The sequence below is a fragment of the Talpa occidentalis genome, unplaced genomic scaffold, assembly GCF_014898055.3.
Source record: "Talpa occidentalis isolate TD23 unplaced genomic scaffold, MPIMG_talOcc4v2.1 talOcc4.5, whole genome shotgun sequence".
Classification (NCBI taxonomy): domain Eukaryota; kingdom Metazoa; phylum Chordata; class Mammalia; order Eulipotyphla; family Talpidae; genus Talpa; species Talpa occidentalis.
Window position 1 is genome coordinate 24,642,740 of NW_023604861.1, and position 16,861 is coordinate 24,659,600.

The 16,861-nt window shown below is 38.5% G+C and overlaps 1 long non-coding RNA gene across 1 annotated transcript in view; it reads left to right on the top strand.

Moving 5' to 3' along the window:
* LOC129146928 (uncharacterized) overlaps window positions 1–16,861 on the top strand; it is a 67,702-nt gene that overhangs the window by 10,428 nt on the left and 40,413 nt on the right. Inside the window, exon 2 of the long non-coding RNA XR_008554311.1 lies at window positions 8,982–9,096. This is a non-coding gene — a long non-coding RNA (uncharacterized LOC129146928). The remainder of the gene's footprint in view (window positions 1–8,981; window positions 9,097–16,861) is intronic.

Consider the following 16,861-nt stretch of genomic DNA (forward strand, 5'->3'; position numbering starts at 1 on the left):
TTTCTTTTACAGTGTTTTATAGTTTCTTTGTATAGGTCCTTTACCCTCTTTTGTTAGATTTATTCCAAATATTTGATTTTTTTTGTTTCAATAATAAAAAGGGATGGTTTTTTGATTTCTTCTTCTTCAGATTTATTGTTTGTGTATAGGAAGGCTACTGACTTTTGCGTGTTGATTTTTGTATCCTGCCACTTTTACTGAACTGATTGATGAGTTGAATTAGTTTTTCTGTGGAGTTTTGGGGTTCTCTATGTATATTCATATCATCTGCAAATAGTGATAGTTTGACTTCTTCTTTTCCTATTTGGATTCCTTGGATGTCTTTCTCTGTCTTATTGCTCTGGCTAGGACTTCCAGTATTATATTGAAAAGCAGTGGTGAGAGTGGACATCCTTGTCTTGTTCCAGATCTTAATGGAATTGCTTTCAGCTTTCACCATTGAGAATGATACTGGCTGTTGGCTTGTCATAGATGGCCTTTATGATGTTGAGGTATGTTCCTTGTATCCCAAGAATTTCAAGGGCTTTTATCATGAATGGGTGTTGCACTTTGTCGAAAGCTTTCTCAGCATCTATTGATATTATCATATGGTTTTTATATTTCTTTTTGTTGATGTGTTGGATAACGTTGATTGATTTTCGGATGTTAAACCATCCTTGTGCCCTGGAATGAATCCAACTTGGTCGTGGTGAATTATCTTATGGATACATTGTTGGATTCTGATAGCTAAAATTTTATTGAGGATTTTTGCATCAGTGTTCATTAGGGAGATTGGCCTGTAGTTTTCCTTTTTTGTGTTGTCCTTGTTCGGTTTTGGTATTAGTGTAATATTGGCTTCATAGAACGTGTTTGGTATTGTCCCTTCCTTCTCAATTTTTTGGAAGAGTTTGTGAAGGATAGGCACTAATTCGTCTCTGAATGTTTGGTAGAATTCATTTGTAAATCCATCAGGCCCTGGGCTTTTGTTTTTGGGGAGGTTTTTGATTACCATTTCAATTTCGCTGCTTGTAATTGGTCTGTTTAGGTGTTCTATTTCTTCTTTATCTAGCTTTGGGTGATTGTAGAGTTGTAGGAATTTGTCCATCTCCTCTAGATTGTTGAACTTGTTTCATATAACTGTTCATAGTAGTTACTGATTATTCTTTTGATTTCTGCTGTGTCCGTTGTGATTTCTCCTCTTTCATTGATTCTGTTTATTTGTGCTTTCTCCCTTTTTTCTTTGTGAGCCTGGCTAGGGGTTTGTCTATTTTATTGATTTTTTCAAAGAACCAGCTCTTGGTTTCATTGATCTTTTGGATTGTTTTTTTTAGTTTCAATTTCATTTATTTCTGCTTTGGTTTTATTATTTCTTTTCTTCTACTGGTTTTGGGGTTTTTTTTGTTGTTCTTTTTCTAGATCTTTGAGCTTCGAGATTAGGTTGTTTCTTTGAGTTCTTTCTTGTTTTTTGATGTGAGCTTCTATTGCTATATATTTTCCTCTTATTACTGCTTTTGCTGCATCCCATACATTTAGGATATTGGTGTCCTCCTTGTCATTCAATTCAAAGAATTTTTTTTTTAATTTCTTCTTTGATCTCCTCGTTAGTCCAGTGGTCTTCCAGTAGTGTGGCTTTTAATCTCCATGAGGTAGGATAGTTCCTTGCCTTCTTTTTATGATTTATTTCTAGTTTGATGCCTTCGTGGTCAGAAAAGATGGTTGTTGATTTCAATCTGGTGTATCTGTTGATGTTTGTCTTGTGCCCCAGTATGTGATCGATCCTGGAGAATAGTGCGCTTGAGAAAAATGTGTACTCCGTTTTTTTGGGTTTAGTGTTCTATAGATGTCTGTTAAGCTGCTCTAGGTCCTTATTTAGAGCTTTAGTTTCTTTACTTATTTTTTGTCTTGTTGATCTATCCATTGTTGATAGTGGTGTGTTGAAGTCTCCCACTACATATGTGTTTTCTCTGATGTCTGTTTTCAGAGAGGACAACAGTTGTCTGATATATTTTGGTGCTCTTTCGTTTGGTGAATATATGTTAATGAGTGTTATTTCTTCTTGAAGTATTGTCCCCTTAATCATAATGTAGTGACCATTGGGGTCTCTTTTTATTTTTTTGAGTTTGAAGTCTGTTTTATCTGATATAAGTATAGCTGTTCCTGCTTTCTTTTTGGCCCATTTGCTTGTAGGATTGTTTTCCATCCTTTGACTTTGAGCCTATTTTTATCTTTGTAGCTAAATGTGTTTCCTGGAGACAGCAAAGGTTGGGTTTTGTTTCTTAATCCAGGCTGCAACTCTGTGTCTTTTTATTGAAGAGTTTAGTCCATTTACATTTAGGGTTAATATTGATATGTTAGCATCTGTATTTGCCATTATGTTTGTCTTTCCTTTGATTTTATTTATTTATTCTTTTAACTTTTTTTTTTTGTCTTCTTTCGTTGTTATTCGTCCCTCTGAGGTTCTGGCTTTAGGATTCCTTGTAGTATTTTTTGGAGTGGGGGTTTAGTCGCAATGAATTCCGGAGTTTCTCTTTGTCTGGGAAGGTCCATATTCTTTCTTCATGGAGGAAGAGAGCTTTGCGGGATAGAGTATTCTTGGTTGGCATCTGTTTTCTTGGAGTCTGTTGACTATGTCCCTCCACTCTCCTTGCCCGTAGTGTTTCTTCAGAGAAGTCTGATGTCAGCCTGATTGGTTTTCCTTTGAATGTTATCTGTTTCTTCCCTCTTGTCAGCTTCATTATTTTTTCCTTGTCCTGGATTCTTGGGAGCTTTACTATTATGTGTCTTGCTGTGTTTTTCCTTTCGTCGTGGAAGTTTGGTGTTCTTCTTGCTTCTTGTATATCAATTTTCAGCTCCTTCTTCTCATTTGGGAAGTTCTCTTCAATTATATCCATGAATATTTTCTCTGTTCCTACATCTCTCTCCTCTCCTTCTGGAATTCCTATAACTCTTATATTTCCTTTCCTCATGGAGTCAGATAGTTCCCGAAGTCTTTCTTCATTCTTTTTCCTTCGTACTTCTCTTTCCTTTTCTGTTTTGGTTCTTTTTATTTCTGTGTCTTCAAGATTACTTATTCGTTCTTCCATTTCATCTATTCTGCTTTCATTGCTTTTCCAGAGTTCTTTAGTTCCTCCATTAATTCTTTGATCTCCTGCATTTCTCTTACTTCCCTCTTTAGGGACTCAATTTCTTCTTCTGATCTATCACTTTTTTAATCATGGCAATTTTAAATTCTCTTTCTGGAAGGCTCAGAAGTTCTTCCAAGTTGCTGTCGTTGCAATCTGGGGAGTGGTTTTCTTTTTGTGGTGTGCTTCTTTCCTGAGGAGTTTTTAGGTTGCGTGTGGTTCTTCTACTCCCTACTGTCTGTTTTCTAATTTGTCGTATGCGTTGGGACACTGTGTTGCTCGGACTGACTGACATCTTGGGTGAACTTCTCCGCTCCCCTCTGGCTCTTCCAGGAGCCATCTCTGTCTTCTGGGGGAGCTTTCTGCTGGTTTTAGGCAGTTTTTACTGAAGAAATGTCCCTGTTCTCAAATGGCGAAGCGGGATGCAGTCCCTGCGCCTCCGGTTTCAGGCACACTCTTCTGCGCACCCGGTCCGTCTGCCCCGGACGTGGTGCCTGCTCCCTCTGTGGGCTCAGACTGCTGGTCGGAAGGGGCCTGGCGTGGAATAACTTCCCGGCTGGCCACTGGGTCCTCCAGAAACCTTCTGCCCTTTTCAAGCAGTCTTAAGAAATGTCCTGTTTTATAGGGTGTTAGTGACTTTTTTTTTTCCCCTGGTCGCTAGGTGGCGCCAGAGATCTCTCCTATTGTCCTTGGGGCTGTTTTTTCGCCTCCCCCACCCCGTGGGACAGAGAACAGAGCGGGAATGGTAGGGTACACCTCAACAGCTTTGGGGTGCTGTGTCTGCCTTGTGCCCCACCGTCGTGGAGAAACCACGCCCCGAATTTTCGTGCCCCGGGTCTCAGTTCAAAGCCCTCAGTTCCAGGCCGCGGGCTGTAGCCCAGTTCAGTGGCGCGGGAATGGCGCCTTTTGCACAGCTCCCGTGCCTGGGCGCCTGGTTCCTGCTCACTCAGGGAGGGACCTTCACCTCAGTGAGGACCTCCGCGCGTCTCCCCGCAAGCCTAGGTCGTCTCCCCGCAAGCCTAGGTCGCAGGCGCGGGGACCTGGGCAGCCGCGATTCCGGTCTGCACTTGCTTTTCAAGTGCGCCAAGCGCACCGCTCTCCGCGCAAGCTTACCGGCAGCCCGGGCTGTGTGCGCATCTCCCGGGGTCTTTGTTCTTCTCTAATGGCGCCCGGAGCCGTTCGCTCACCGCCGAGGCGGATCCTGCAGGGTTCGCCTCAGCTCCCGTTCACGGGGTGTGGTGGCTGCAATAGTTCCTTTCCACGCACAGTCCCGCTTGCTGCGTCGTTTGTTCTTGTGGGCCGTTTTGGTTTGTTGTTTCCTCCTCTCTGCCAGTCGGAGAGTGCCGCCTCTGTGGGCGGGGGAGGGGAGCAGGGTTCTGCGCTTCCCTCCCTTCTAGTCCTCTTTTATGGCCAGTTTCTTCTTCGGGCAGTTCGCTGGCGTCACCCGTTTATCTTCCGTGTCCCAGTTCTCACTGGGACCTGCCGCTTTTCCTCCCTATTAACTTTTTTTAATGGGAGATCTTACTCGCAGCGTCTCCTCGCCGCCATGTTGCTCCGCCCCTCCCGATATAACATCTTGATAGCTGATAGCATTTTAAAACAATTCCGCATTTTATTAAAATGCTTTGACTATCTGTCCAAATGCTACTCCCAGTCATCTCAGAAGAAGACTGCTCTTGAATTACTGTTACAATCAACATTTAGCAGTTCTCATATAATAAACACATGTAGGAGGTACTTTCCACATCGATTGTCCCCTTTTAACACTCAGGAATGAAAGAAAAGTTGAGTCCTAGAAGCAAAGTCCTGGAGGGAACCCCTTTGACAGCACCATATAAGCAGGTGCAGGTTATAGAAATCGGAATTTAATTACATCAATAGCTTCCTTGTTAATCAGTCATTTGTTGAAAGCAAAAGGTCATGAACAGGAAGAAAACAGAAAGAAAACAAATTTGGAAACTGAAATCCAGGTTTGGACAGAACAATCAGAATAACGTCTGCCGAAGGCAGTTCCTAACCACAGACCAGTGCTCAGTTGGGGCAAATGAAGGGAACTGGTGGCTTATTGTACTGTGTAAGTGACAGCCCCTATTCTTATATGTTCTAATAATTGTAACCCACAGGGGTATGTGGAGTGTGGATACCTGTCAGGCCCTGTCTCAAAACCACTATCTTGCAGTTTAACAAGTCCAGTAAGTTTATGGCTCTGAAATCAGGAGTAAATCCAGATGTAGAAAAAGTATCACAATAAACCGTGATCCCAAAAGACAAAACCGAAGAAAGTCTGTCTGTAACCATCAGTTTTTAGTTAGCAGGAAATAAAAAAGTTCAGTGATTCCAGTGTTCATTGTGGCAATAAAACAACTGCTAAATGATGATTTTGTTAAATATAAAATGGGCTAAACCAAGGCTTTATTATTATTATTATTATTATTAATTTCACTCTTTTGAAATCAGTTATCTCTTTTTTTGAATGATCAGTTACTGTTAATCTTTACCTGGAGAAAGTCTGTGAGTTAGAAGCTACTCTTGCCACTTGAAAGTGATTCTAAATTGTCGTCCTAGCTGCATTCAGTGGTGGTCACTTCCAGGGATTCTGGATGAACTGGTTTGGAATGCTGCCGAGGCACCAGCTTGTCACAGCTCCCACATCAAGTGTTCTGTGGTTGTCAGTGGACCAGCTGTGCCTGCATCGCCTGGGAATCTGTTAGAAATGCTGGAAATCAAGTCCCACTCTGAATCTCTAGAGAATCAGAACATGTACTTCAGCAAGACTGCACATGAATACCAGCCACATTAAAGTGGGAGAGTCTAGAAAAGTGTTTCTCCAAGTGTTGTCAGAAAACATACATTAAAATCATCTAATACATTCTTGTTTGTTTCTTTAATAAAATGAAGATTTTTGTCTGGCCCTAATTTACCTCCTGAGTGAGACTCTCTCAGGGTCAGGAAGCTATTGGAGATGGTGGAATGTGATCCCAAGGAATCAATAGTTGAACAACCACCCAGTGACTCTTCTGAGCATCTAAATTGAGAACCACCAGGTAGGGGAAGTGGAGAGAAATTGGTAAAAAGGTACAACTTTCAGTTTTAAGATGAGTAAGATGGGAGGATTTAATATATAATATGGTGACTAGAGTTGCTTACACTGTATTTTGTAATTGAACTTTGGTAGGAGAGTAGAACTGAAATCTTCTAACCTATTAAGTGGGTAAATAAGTGACGTAGTGTATGTGTTAATTAACTCAGTTGGAGGAGTCCCTCCATAATATATCAAAGCATCATGTTGCATACTTTAAATATTGTATGATTTCAATTGTCAAGCATACCTTAAAAATTATACCTTGGAAATACATAAATAAATTGAGAATCACTATTGTGGAGAATGTGTCCTGAGGCGAAGGCCCCAGATGCCAAAGTCTATGGAGCAGGTTGTCTGTAGGGAGAGAGAGATGGCTGTGTGTATTAACAGGGACAAGTACTTAGTCATGAAGCAGTACCTCTCCTTCCTAAATCAAAATAATATTAACTTTGAAGGAGATGCTCAGATCATGCATTTGGGGGCAATTTGTGTCTACTCTTTAGGGACAAATAAGATTTCAGAATTTAATCTGAGATGCTTGCTGATCTTTTCTCAAGTGCCAACAGTTAACTGTGGTTTGGGACCAGCTCCAGTGTTTTTGTTCCTTGTCAGAATTTAAAATGGCCAATCTCAGAAATAAACTTCATTGATAGGCACCTAAGAGTGCCTTTTGCAGAAGTGATTGACACAAACTTGTGTAATCACTTTTTTCTACTCCTACCCCAATTAAGTAATTTGGGGTTGTGTTTCTTAATATTGAAGGAGGAGCACTGTCCTATGATAATTCCTGTCACATAGCTGTGCAGGTAACACGCGTTCCCCCACAGGCCTGGCAAAGATCAATTCTGCGCAGGTCAGGTCTTAGAATTCACAGTTTTGGCTTCTCACATGTGTGTTAATATCATCCCCCAATTCCAGAATAAATAAGAATTCCACTGTAGCCTCTATTTAGTCTGGTAACTCAAGTGCCTAGACATCACTTTTATCACAAGCCATTATCATGGGTCTGTAGGATCTTATTTTGTTTTTGTATTAGTTTTCTACTAGGGCAGTCATAAGAAAGCACTACAGATCTGGTGGCTTAAAACATGACAAATTATTTTTGTATAATTCTGCAGGCTAGAGCTCTAAAATCAAGCAGTAGCCAGGGTCCTGTTCACTCTGAAGCCTCAACGTAGAGATTCTTTTTCCCTTCCTAGCTTAGGTAGTGCCTAAGCATCTTTGTCTTGTAGATATGTCACTTCGCTCTCTGCCTTGGCTGTTGTCTGGCTGTCTCCCTGTGTTTTTCACATTGTCTTCTCCTTTGGTGTCTCTGTTTCTATGTCCTGTCTTTAACTATAAGAACATCAGTCATATTGGATTAGGGGCCCACCATACTTCAGTATGGCCTCATCATAACTAATTATATCTGTCCCAATCCTATTTCCAAATAAAGTCATACCCTTAGCTGCCAGGAAGAACATAAGCTTCTAAGAAGCACTATTCAACCTAGTACAGTCTTGTTTTTATTTTTCAAGGTTATTATTTATTATTATTTTTCTCCTTTATTATCTCCCTCATTTTCTTCCATCCCTATTGGTAGCAATTTTTAATTATATTTAACATATATCCTTTCCTTCCATTTTCCATCTTTATGTAGTTAACTATGTATCCTCAGAAATGCAGTGTGGTTAAATGTATTTAAATGGAGTTCTTAAATGGAAACAAATGTTGTGATAAAAATCTCATTCTGTTTCATATTTATTTTACTCAGTGCTTATTTTTATGATCTTTCATGTTGACATCTGTCCATTCAGTTGATTTTTTTCCTTGCTGCTACATGTTTCAGCAGCAGCAAATGCCATGTGTGTGCATGCATGTCCCTAGTGAAAGACACGAAGTTATTTCCAAGGCTTCACTACTGCAAACCACCACGTATTGCATTCATCAATCTCATTGGTTTTCCTGCATATTTACATAAATTCTCCATATACCAAAAGTTTGATTCCCCTGCAGTATCATAGGATGTCAGCATATTTAATTTCACTGAGAATTTCACAGTCTGTTGTGCAAAATGGCAGCACCAGCTCAGTCTTAACAGCAATGACTGAAAATTTCCTTTCTCAAGCATGTCCAAATGATTGTGAAGAGGGAGAATATTATAGTTATTTTTATTTATAACTCTCCAATTGCTCATGAGCTTAACCCAGTCAGCATTTTCTTTCTCTGAACTGTCATTTTTATCCTTTATCCATCCCTATTGGGATAATTTTCAGGGATTATTTACATATTCTGGATTTAATCCCTCACAACATCCTTCTTTTAGATATCTTTGGCACCATATTAACTTTGCCAACAGATTCTCCCATTGAGTAGAAATCATTAACGTTGGTGCAATCAAATTCACCAGTTTTCCTTTTGTTTTCTTTTGAGATCTTGTTTCAGAATATTTAACCTTCCTCTCCCTTCCCATACCAGTATCATGAAATAATCTCACATATTTAGTTTTTCAGGGTCTGAGTTTCCTGATCACACCTAGATATTTACACTTATATTTGATTTAATTATTTACAACTTTCATATTGTTTACAGTGGATTTCAAATTCCATGTCATGGTACATAAGGTTACCCTTGAAAATTTCCCAGCTGAATTTTCTAGCTCGTTTCTCAACACTTTCCATTGCCTTTCATCTTAATTTGCTGAGTTGTCCATATGTGCCTAAGCTTACCACACATTCTCTAACCCTCAAGACTTTGCATGTGTTCCTCCTTTGGCCTGCATGCTCTCACAATAGCTGTAATAAACAGATTCCCTTTAGTTTTTCAGGGCTAGGCTCAATATCACCTCCTCCAGGAAGTCTACCTGAACTTCAGGACTGGATCAGCCATCCTTTGTGTGCTACCCACTCCAGTTCATATATACCACAATATAATGTAAGTGTTTGACTACTTGTCTGTTTCTACACTAGAATATAAGTAATTTGAAGGAATGAATAGGATGTTAGTCTATCATTTGATGCACAGTATCTAATCTATTACCTGGTGCATAGGAGGAATTAATCAGTAATTATAAAATGAGTAATTTTCTGAGTCAGGAAATTTGACTCATACTTCCATTACAGGTAGAATTATATTACCACTTTAGTGTATATTCATGAATAGAGAGAAAATTCTTTAAGAGCCTTAAGATAATGTCTTTATTATACCAGGGAAGATGAATTAGAGCAAATGTTAATAAGAACTATACAAAAGGTACGAACTTTCAGTTTCTAATAATTGCCTTAGAGATATAATATACAACATGGTGACAATTGTTATCAATACTGTATTTTATATTTGAAAGTTATCAACACTTTATATATTTAAAAGTTACTAAAGAAGTAGATCTTAAAAGTTCTCATCACAAGAAATATAATCACCATGTGTTATGGTTGTTAACTGGACCTTTGGTCATGACCATTTCACAATTTTTCAAAATATGAAATTATTATGTCTACATTAGCAAACAAATCTTAAAAATCTCAGTGACTATTTTTTTAAAAAATTTAATTAATTAATTAATATATATTTTTACATTATTGTTCATTTTTAAACAATGTTTGCTTCCCCCCCCCCATATTTAGTCCCCATAGAATGACTTTAAAAATAAATTACTTCCTCTTGGAAAGGAGAGGCAGCTCCCTTAAAATAGCAGTTCAGGGATTGAGGTTATTTCCATTTTACTGCCCTGCTATCCTGATAGGGAATTTCCATCAGTTATCCAGGCAGGGGAAAAAGAGTACTTGGGAATCACACTCAGTTCTTTCATCCTTTGGTCCTGAAGCAACTCATGTCACTTTCATTTGAGTTCATTGGCCAGAACTAGTGACATTCCCCAAACGAACTACAAAGGATGCTGAGAAATGCACTCTTTCTTTTCCCCAAAGGAAAAGGAAAAAGAATGGAGTCTAATAAAAATAGCATTGTCTCTGATACATAAGAGAATAAGTCAGACTGTATTTGAGTTTACGGCACTGCCAGGCAGGTTTGCTGTGAGTGAGGTTTTGAATGGAAACAATTTTTACCAGCTTTGAGGAAGTAAAAGAGGGTTTTTAAATTTTTTCTAGAGTTTGCTCTTTCTTCTTCCTCTCATTCTAGTGATATATTTTAGTCAATCATGGCTCACTTTCCCTCCTCCCAAAGGTACTGAGCACATAATGCCATATACAATTAAATACACAAGCTTCTTAAATTGAGCGATAAGAACTTTAAACTCAATCAGCCCTGATTACTAGTTAGTTTTATTTAAAATTTAATGAGGAAAGAGATTTTTAAAAAGTGAGTAGAAAGTTCCACTAATAACTTAATTTATGTGTCTTTCATCTTCCCCCAAAGTAGCAACAATTAAGGACTGATGACATCATCATCTATTAATATAATAATACCTCTATTTGTATCTCCCTTTCAACTCTGCAAAGTGTGCCACATCTATTATCTCACTGTATCCTCACACCATCTGAAGGTAAGTTAGGCATTATCCCCATTTCTGCAGATTAGGAAATTAGATCTCAGTAATGTTAAGGGAGCTGCCTACAACCTGCAACCTGTCCTGCTGTTGCCACTGGAACCAGATCTCCTAACTTCCTGTATTATGCTTTTCACCTTAAAACATGATAATCAGGGCCTCCCCTGGTGGCGCAGGTGGTTGAGTGCTGTGCTGTGAAGCTGTCTGCAGCCTCTGCAGCGCCAGTTCGATCCCGGCCACCGGTGAGGGTCCCACATGGCGCTGCAGACCTCTCCTGTTTAACCTGCTGCTCCCCTCAGCAGTATATTTCATCAGTCTGCCTGTTCTGTTCCTCGCACCCTCACCCTCCTGCACATCTGGCCTGTACCCTGGTTCTTGTAGAAATAAATAAATAAATAAATCTTAAAAAAAAATAAAATAACATTAAAAAGAATTAAATACTTAAGGAAGAGATGTTGGTGGTAAGGAGTAAACTTATCAAAGGAAGTGAAGGAACCTATACAATGAAAACTATAAGATATTGTTAAAAGAAATAGAAGAGGGCACAACAAAATGGAAATGGATTGGAAAAATTAACATTGTTAAAATGGCCATCTGATCCAAAGCAATATAGATATTCAATGCAGTCCTTATCAAAGTTTCAATGGCTTTCTGCAAAAAAATAGAACGAACATTACCAAATTTCACATGGAACAACAAATGATCCCAAACTGTCAAGCAATCCTGACAAAAAAGAGGAAAAATGGTATTATCATATTCCCAGACTTTAAATTATATTACAAAGCTATAATAGTCAAAATAGTATGGTGCTGGCACAAAAACATACCTACAGACCAATGGAAAAGAATTCAGAACACAGAAGTAAATGCACATTTATATGGAAAGTTAACCTATAACAAAGGAGTTAAGGGTATACACTGGAGAAAGGAAAATTTATTCAATAAATTGTGTTGGGAAAACTATTCAGCTTAATATAAAATAATGAAACTGGACAATTATCTCACCCCAAACACAAAAATTAACTCAAAATGGATAAATGAGTTGGTTGTAAGACATGAAATATAAAATACATAGAAGCAAACATAAGCAAAACATTCCATGAGATAGGCTTCATTGATTCTTTGTGGGTTCATCTCCAACAGAAGGAGACTACACACAATTGGGATTACATCAAACTATAAGGCTTAAACCAACATGACCTCACAAAATGAATAAAAAGAGAAAGACAAGCTAAAAATTTTCTGCAAAGTGAAAGAATTTGTCACTAAAACAAAAAGACATTGTACTGAATGGGAGAAAATATTTGCACATCAGACAGCTGACAAGGGGCTGATATCCAAAATCTACAAAGATCTCACACAACTCAACAAAAAGAAAACAAATAATATAATAAAAAATGGACAGAAGAGTTAGACACTTCTCCAATAAAGACATACAAATGAAAAAATTCTCATCATCACTTATCATCAAATTAAAACCACAAAATTAAAACCACATTGAGCTACCACCTCACACCTGTAAAAATGGTCATTATCAAAAAGAACAGAAAAATAGTGCTGGTGAGGATACAAAGAAAAAGGAACTCATACATGGTCAGTGGGAAAGTCAACTAGTGCAGCCCCTATGTTAAACAATATGGAGAGTTTGCAAAATGCTAAAAATAAATCTACCATATGATCCAGCAATTTCAATACTAGGTATTTATAGGAAGAATATAAAAACTAATTTGAAGAAATATATGTACTCTTATGTTCATTAAAGCACTATTTACAAAAGTGCCCAAAGACAGATGAGTAGATTGAGATGTGGTACATACACAGTAATCAGACATGTGTGTGTGTATTATAATATATATATAAAGATATATATACACATATATATATATAAAGATAAACTCTTGCTATTTGTGAAAACATGGAACTAGAGGGGATTGTGCTGAGAAAAATATGTCAGAAGGAGAAAGACAAATACTGGATGGAATATAGAGAAATAAGACAAAGGGTCATCAGAAAAAACAAGATCAATTAAAAAATCCAAGACATCTTACTGTAGAATTGAGGCTACCAGAGGGGAAGTGGGCAGGGAGAGCAAAGTTGGAAGGGGTACAATGGACTATGGTAGGGAACCATGAGTGTCTTGGTGGTAGGTGTGGTGTGGTAACCACATATCTGGAGGGTGTGATCCTATACTTCTAAATCATATACAGTGTTGTTGTAAACCAATATTACCTCAACAAAAACATTTTTAAAAATGGTCACTTTGGTAATAATGTTCTAGGGAAAAAACCCAGAAAGATGGCAAATATTGGAGTTATGGCAATGATAGAGGGTGATAAAAGAGAACACGTTCAAGAGGTGATTGGGATACACCACTCCTCAGTGATTGATTATGAATAGGAAACTAGGGAAAGATCCACCTCAATCTTCAGGTTAATAGCTTAGAAGTTGGGAAACATCAACACTGGAAACATTGTGAGAGGAACAAGGAGGAAATTGGAAAGCCAGATGATTCATCCCATTATAGACAAGCCAGATCTGAAAGTCCTCTGGGATACTCAATTAAAGATGTTCAGTATACAGTAGGAAAAAATGGTTTGAAGGTTAGGAACGGTCACTTGGCTGCAGATGTTATGAGAAACATCAGTAAGTAGTTGTTGGTTGAGGCCATAGGTTTAAATGTGATTTTCCAATGAGAATTTATTACTTGAGAAATAAACAGCCACAAGAACAAAGACCTAAGAAATCTAAATTTTTCAGATGCAAGAAGATCCTGCATTGGCAATAGAAGATCAAGAAGGAATGGTCAGAAAGAGAGAAATATAATTAGAACTCTGCCATTACAGAAGGCGGGAGTCTATGAAGTTTTAGTGAGAAAATGATGAAAAAAAAAAAATAACTGAATCCATGTAGAACATAGGAGGTCATTTATTAAAAACAACTCAGTAGAATGGTGGAAGTGGAAGCTAGATCAGAGTGATTTAAAGTGAGTGATTAAAGGAGATAACGTGGGCCTCCCCGGTGGCGCAGTGGTTGAGCGCTGGGTTGCGAAGTTGCCCGCAGCCTATGCAGCAGCGCCGGTTCGATCCCCGGCTGCTCCCCACGCAGACCTCTCCTGCCACCCACTGCTCCCCTCAGCGGTTTACTTCCGTCAGTCTGCCTGTTCTGTTCCCTGCTCTGGCTCTGGTGAATTCTCTCACCCTCCCACGCTTCTGACTGTACCCAGTGCTTGTATAAATAAATAAATAAATCTTTAAAAAAAATAAAGCAGATAACGTAAATATTGGTTCTATAGTCTACAAAAACATTTTGCATACTATGAAAAGCTACGCCAATATACAGCAAACTTTTGCCAATGTATAATCTTAGGCATAACCTCTATACTTGGAACTATCCTTTGAAGTAATGAATACATCTGTGTTTAACTTCTATGTATGAACAATAATAGAATCATCGATAATAGAATTAATAGATTTATAATAGAATTTACAAAAACTTCTTATCTGTAACACAAATCCCCACTGCAACACTATGAAACTCATTACCTTTAAAATACTCCTGTCCATCTACTGAATAACTTCAGTTATTAGGGAGCCCGTCAGGAATTTCTGTTTTTTTATCCTAAAACCCCCTTCCCAGGCCTGGACAGTCCATGAACTTCCCTTTCATGCCTGCAAGAGACCTCACACGGGGTCTCCTGGTGGTGCAGGGGTTAAAGTCTCAGTGCTAACAAGATATCACCAGCTACTGCAGCATGAGTTCGATCCCTGGCCAGGGAGCTAACTCACATGGCACAGCAGACCTCTCCTGTCTTGCCCACTGCTCCCCTCAGCAGTGTATTTAGAAGATCCACCTGTTCTTCTCCACACTCTGTCTATCGTGAATCCTCTCACCCTCCACATCTCTCGCCTATACCCCAGTTCTTGTATGCATACATACAAAAAAAAAATCTTAAAAAGAAAAAAGAGCCCTCACACATTTGTCATTTGTCACCAGTCACTGTTTCCTGGGATCTTCCCATTAACCATACCCTAGAGTTTGAGGACAAAGAAACTACATCCTTGGCTCTCCTTTCCTTGCTTTTTTCAAAGGTTATCACATAAGCCCTTTGTGATTTTAAGGGCTGGGGACTCTTCCTACAAGCAACTACAGCAAGATAAACAAGATTTTAAAAGGCAGGAAACATGGAAAATTTTGAGCTCCGTGAATGAGGTGTTAATTCTATCTTGTCCCTCTCTGCCTATGCTGGGGTTCATCTAAGTCAGATTTCTCATATCTCTTCCTGCATCCGTGTCCTCATGTGCTTCATGACCTCTCTAGTATGAGAACTTGACAGTGACATCAGGAGAGGCCGTGAAGACTTCCTTTGTAATGCCTCTGAGAACCCACAGGTGAAGCAATCCCCATTCTATTGGCCTTCTCCCTCAAAGAAACACTCACCTTTGTTTATTACTTCATAGTGCTGCTCACATTCAGCTGGAATCCAAATCCTAATTTATAAACATGAGTATTTCCCACCCTTCCAGCTCAAGATCATTTGTTTATTTGATATTCTTGTTTGTCCATGTTCTCAAGTAGGTCACTGATTTAAATATACACAGCAGGAACAAGGAAAGAGGCCTGTGGTATGAAAATGAAGACCATATTTCTATGTCATAATCAATCTACTAGCTAATATTCTTCAGAAAGTCATTCAGTTGTTATGAAACTGCTTAGCTGTTTTATAATTCATTAAATCACTGTGTTCATGAATATTATGAGAGATGCTTTGTTAAAATTCACATACACTATGATGATGAGAGAGGATGGGCCAATGGTTACATATATGGGATCTGGAAACAGATATGATGGTTTTGAGTCCTGGCTCTTCAATTTACTAGCTTTGAGAACTTGTGCAAGTTTTTCAAGCTCTTCAACTTTGGATTTCTTGTTTATAAAATGAGGATAATGTTAATATCCTAGAGTTTTCTCATAGGGTTTTCATGAGGATTAGATAAAATAAGACACAAAAAGCACTTAGTAGTACCCAAAAGCAAACCCAACAAATGTTAGCTTTTCCACATGTATAATGGTAGCTCTTAGGTGGAGAGGGAAATTCAACCCTATTTTATTGAAAATATTCAATAAACAGAATGTTCATGTGTTCATTTTGGTGGGCCCTAATCTAATATGACAGGTATCCTTAGAAGAAGAAATCTGAACACAAATGGGTATTATGGGAAACCATAGAACAGAGGGAAAAGATTGGCCATCTATAAATCAAGGAGAGAGGCCTAAGAAGAAATCAACTTTACCAATGCCATTATCTCAGCTTTCTAGTCTCCAGAATTGTGAAAAAATAAATTTCTGTTGTTGACTTCCTACCAGCCTATGGTACTTGATTATGGTAGACCTATCAAATAATCTAATTGAAATGGTGATTCCACTGTGTCAAGGCATTTTAAGAGATTTCCAAGCTCTTCTTTGTTAATCTTGTCTAGAACTGTGTCTAGAATCAACAGCACTTTGTGGTATGTGGTTTTCAAAATCTAGTTTCATCATTCCTTTAAAGATTGGGCATGTGTATGTATGTGTGCACCCAATCTTTAAAGAAATGATGAATATCTATATATATATAGCCTGTATGTGTGTATGTATGTATATGTGTGTATACATAGATACATATATATACACATCCTATCAGCACCTTCCTTGTCCTCCACAGATCCCTAACATGAGCTCTTTTTGTATCTTGGATGTAATCTGTATGGGCAATGAGACTCAAGCTCATTAGAGTTAATTATATACTCTCTTTTTATCCCTTAACCAATCTTAGACTTCAGTTGCCTCTTCTCAAGCATGTTTCCCTTTTCAGCCAATCATGTTGGCAAAGGTGATAAAAGCAAATTAGAATGTGGGCAAGTCCATCTTCTTTCAGTTGTTTTTCAAAGGTAGTAGGCTTACAGAATTTTTACTCTTGTTCTGAATATATTTTATGTTTGCTGTCTTTTGAATTTTTGTTTGCTTTTTCTTTTCTTTTTTAAATATTTATCTATTTGTGCGTAAAGAACTGGGGCACAGGCCAGAGGTGTGGTGGGTGAGAGGATCCACCAGAGACAGTGGGGAGCAGAACAGGCAGACTGACTGAAATACACTGCTGAAGGGAGCAGCGGGCAAGACCGGAGGGGTCTGCTGCACCATGTTGGTTGCTCCCTGGCCT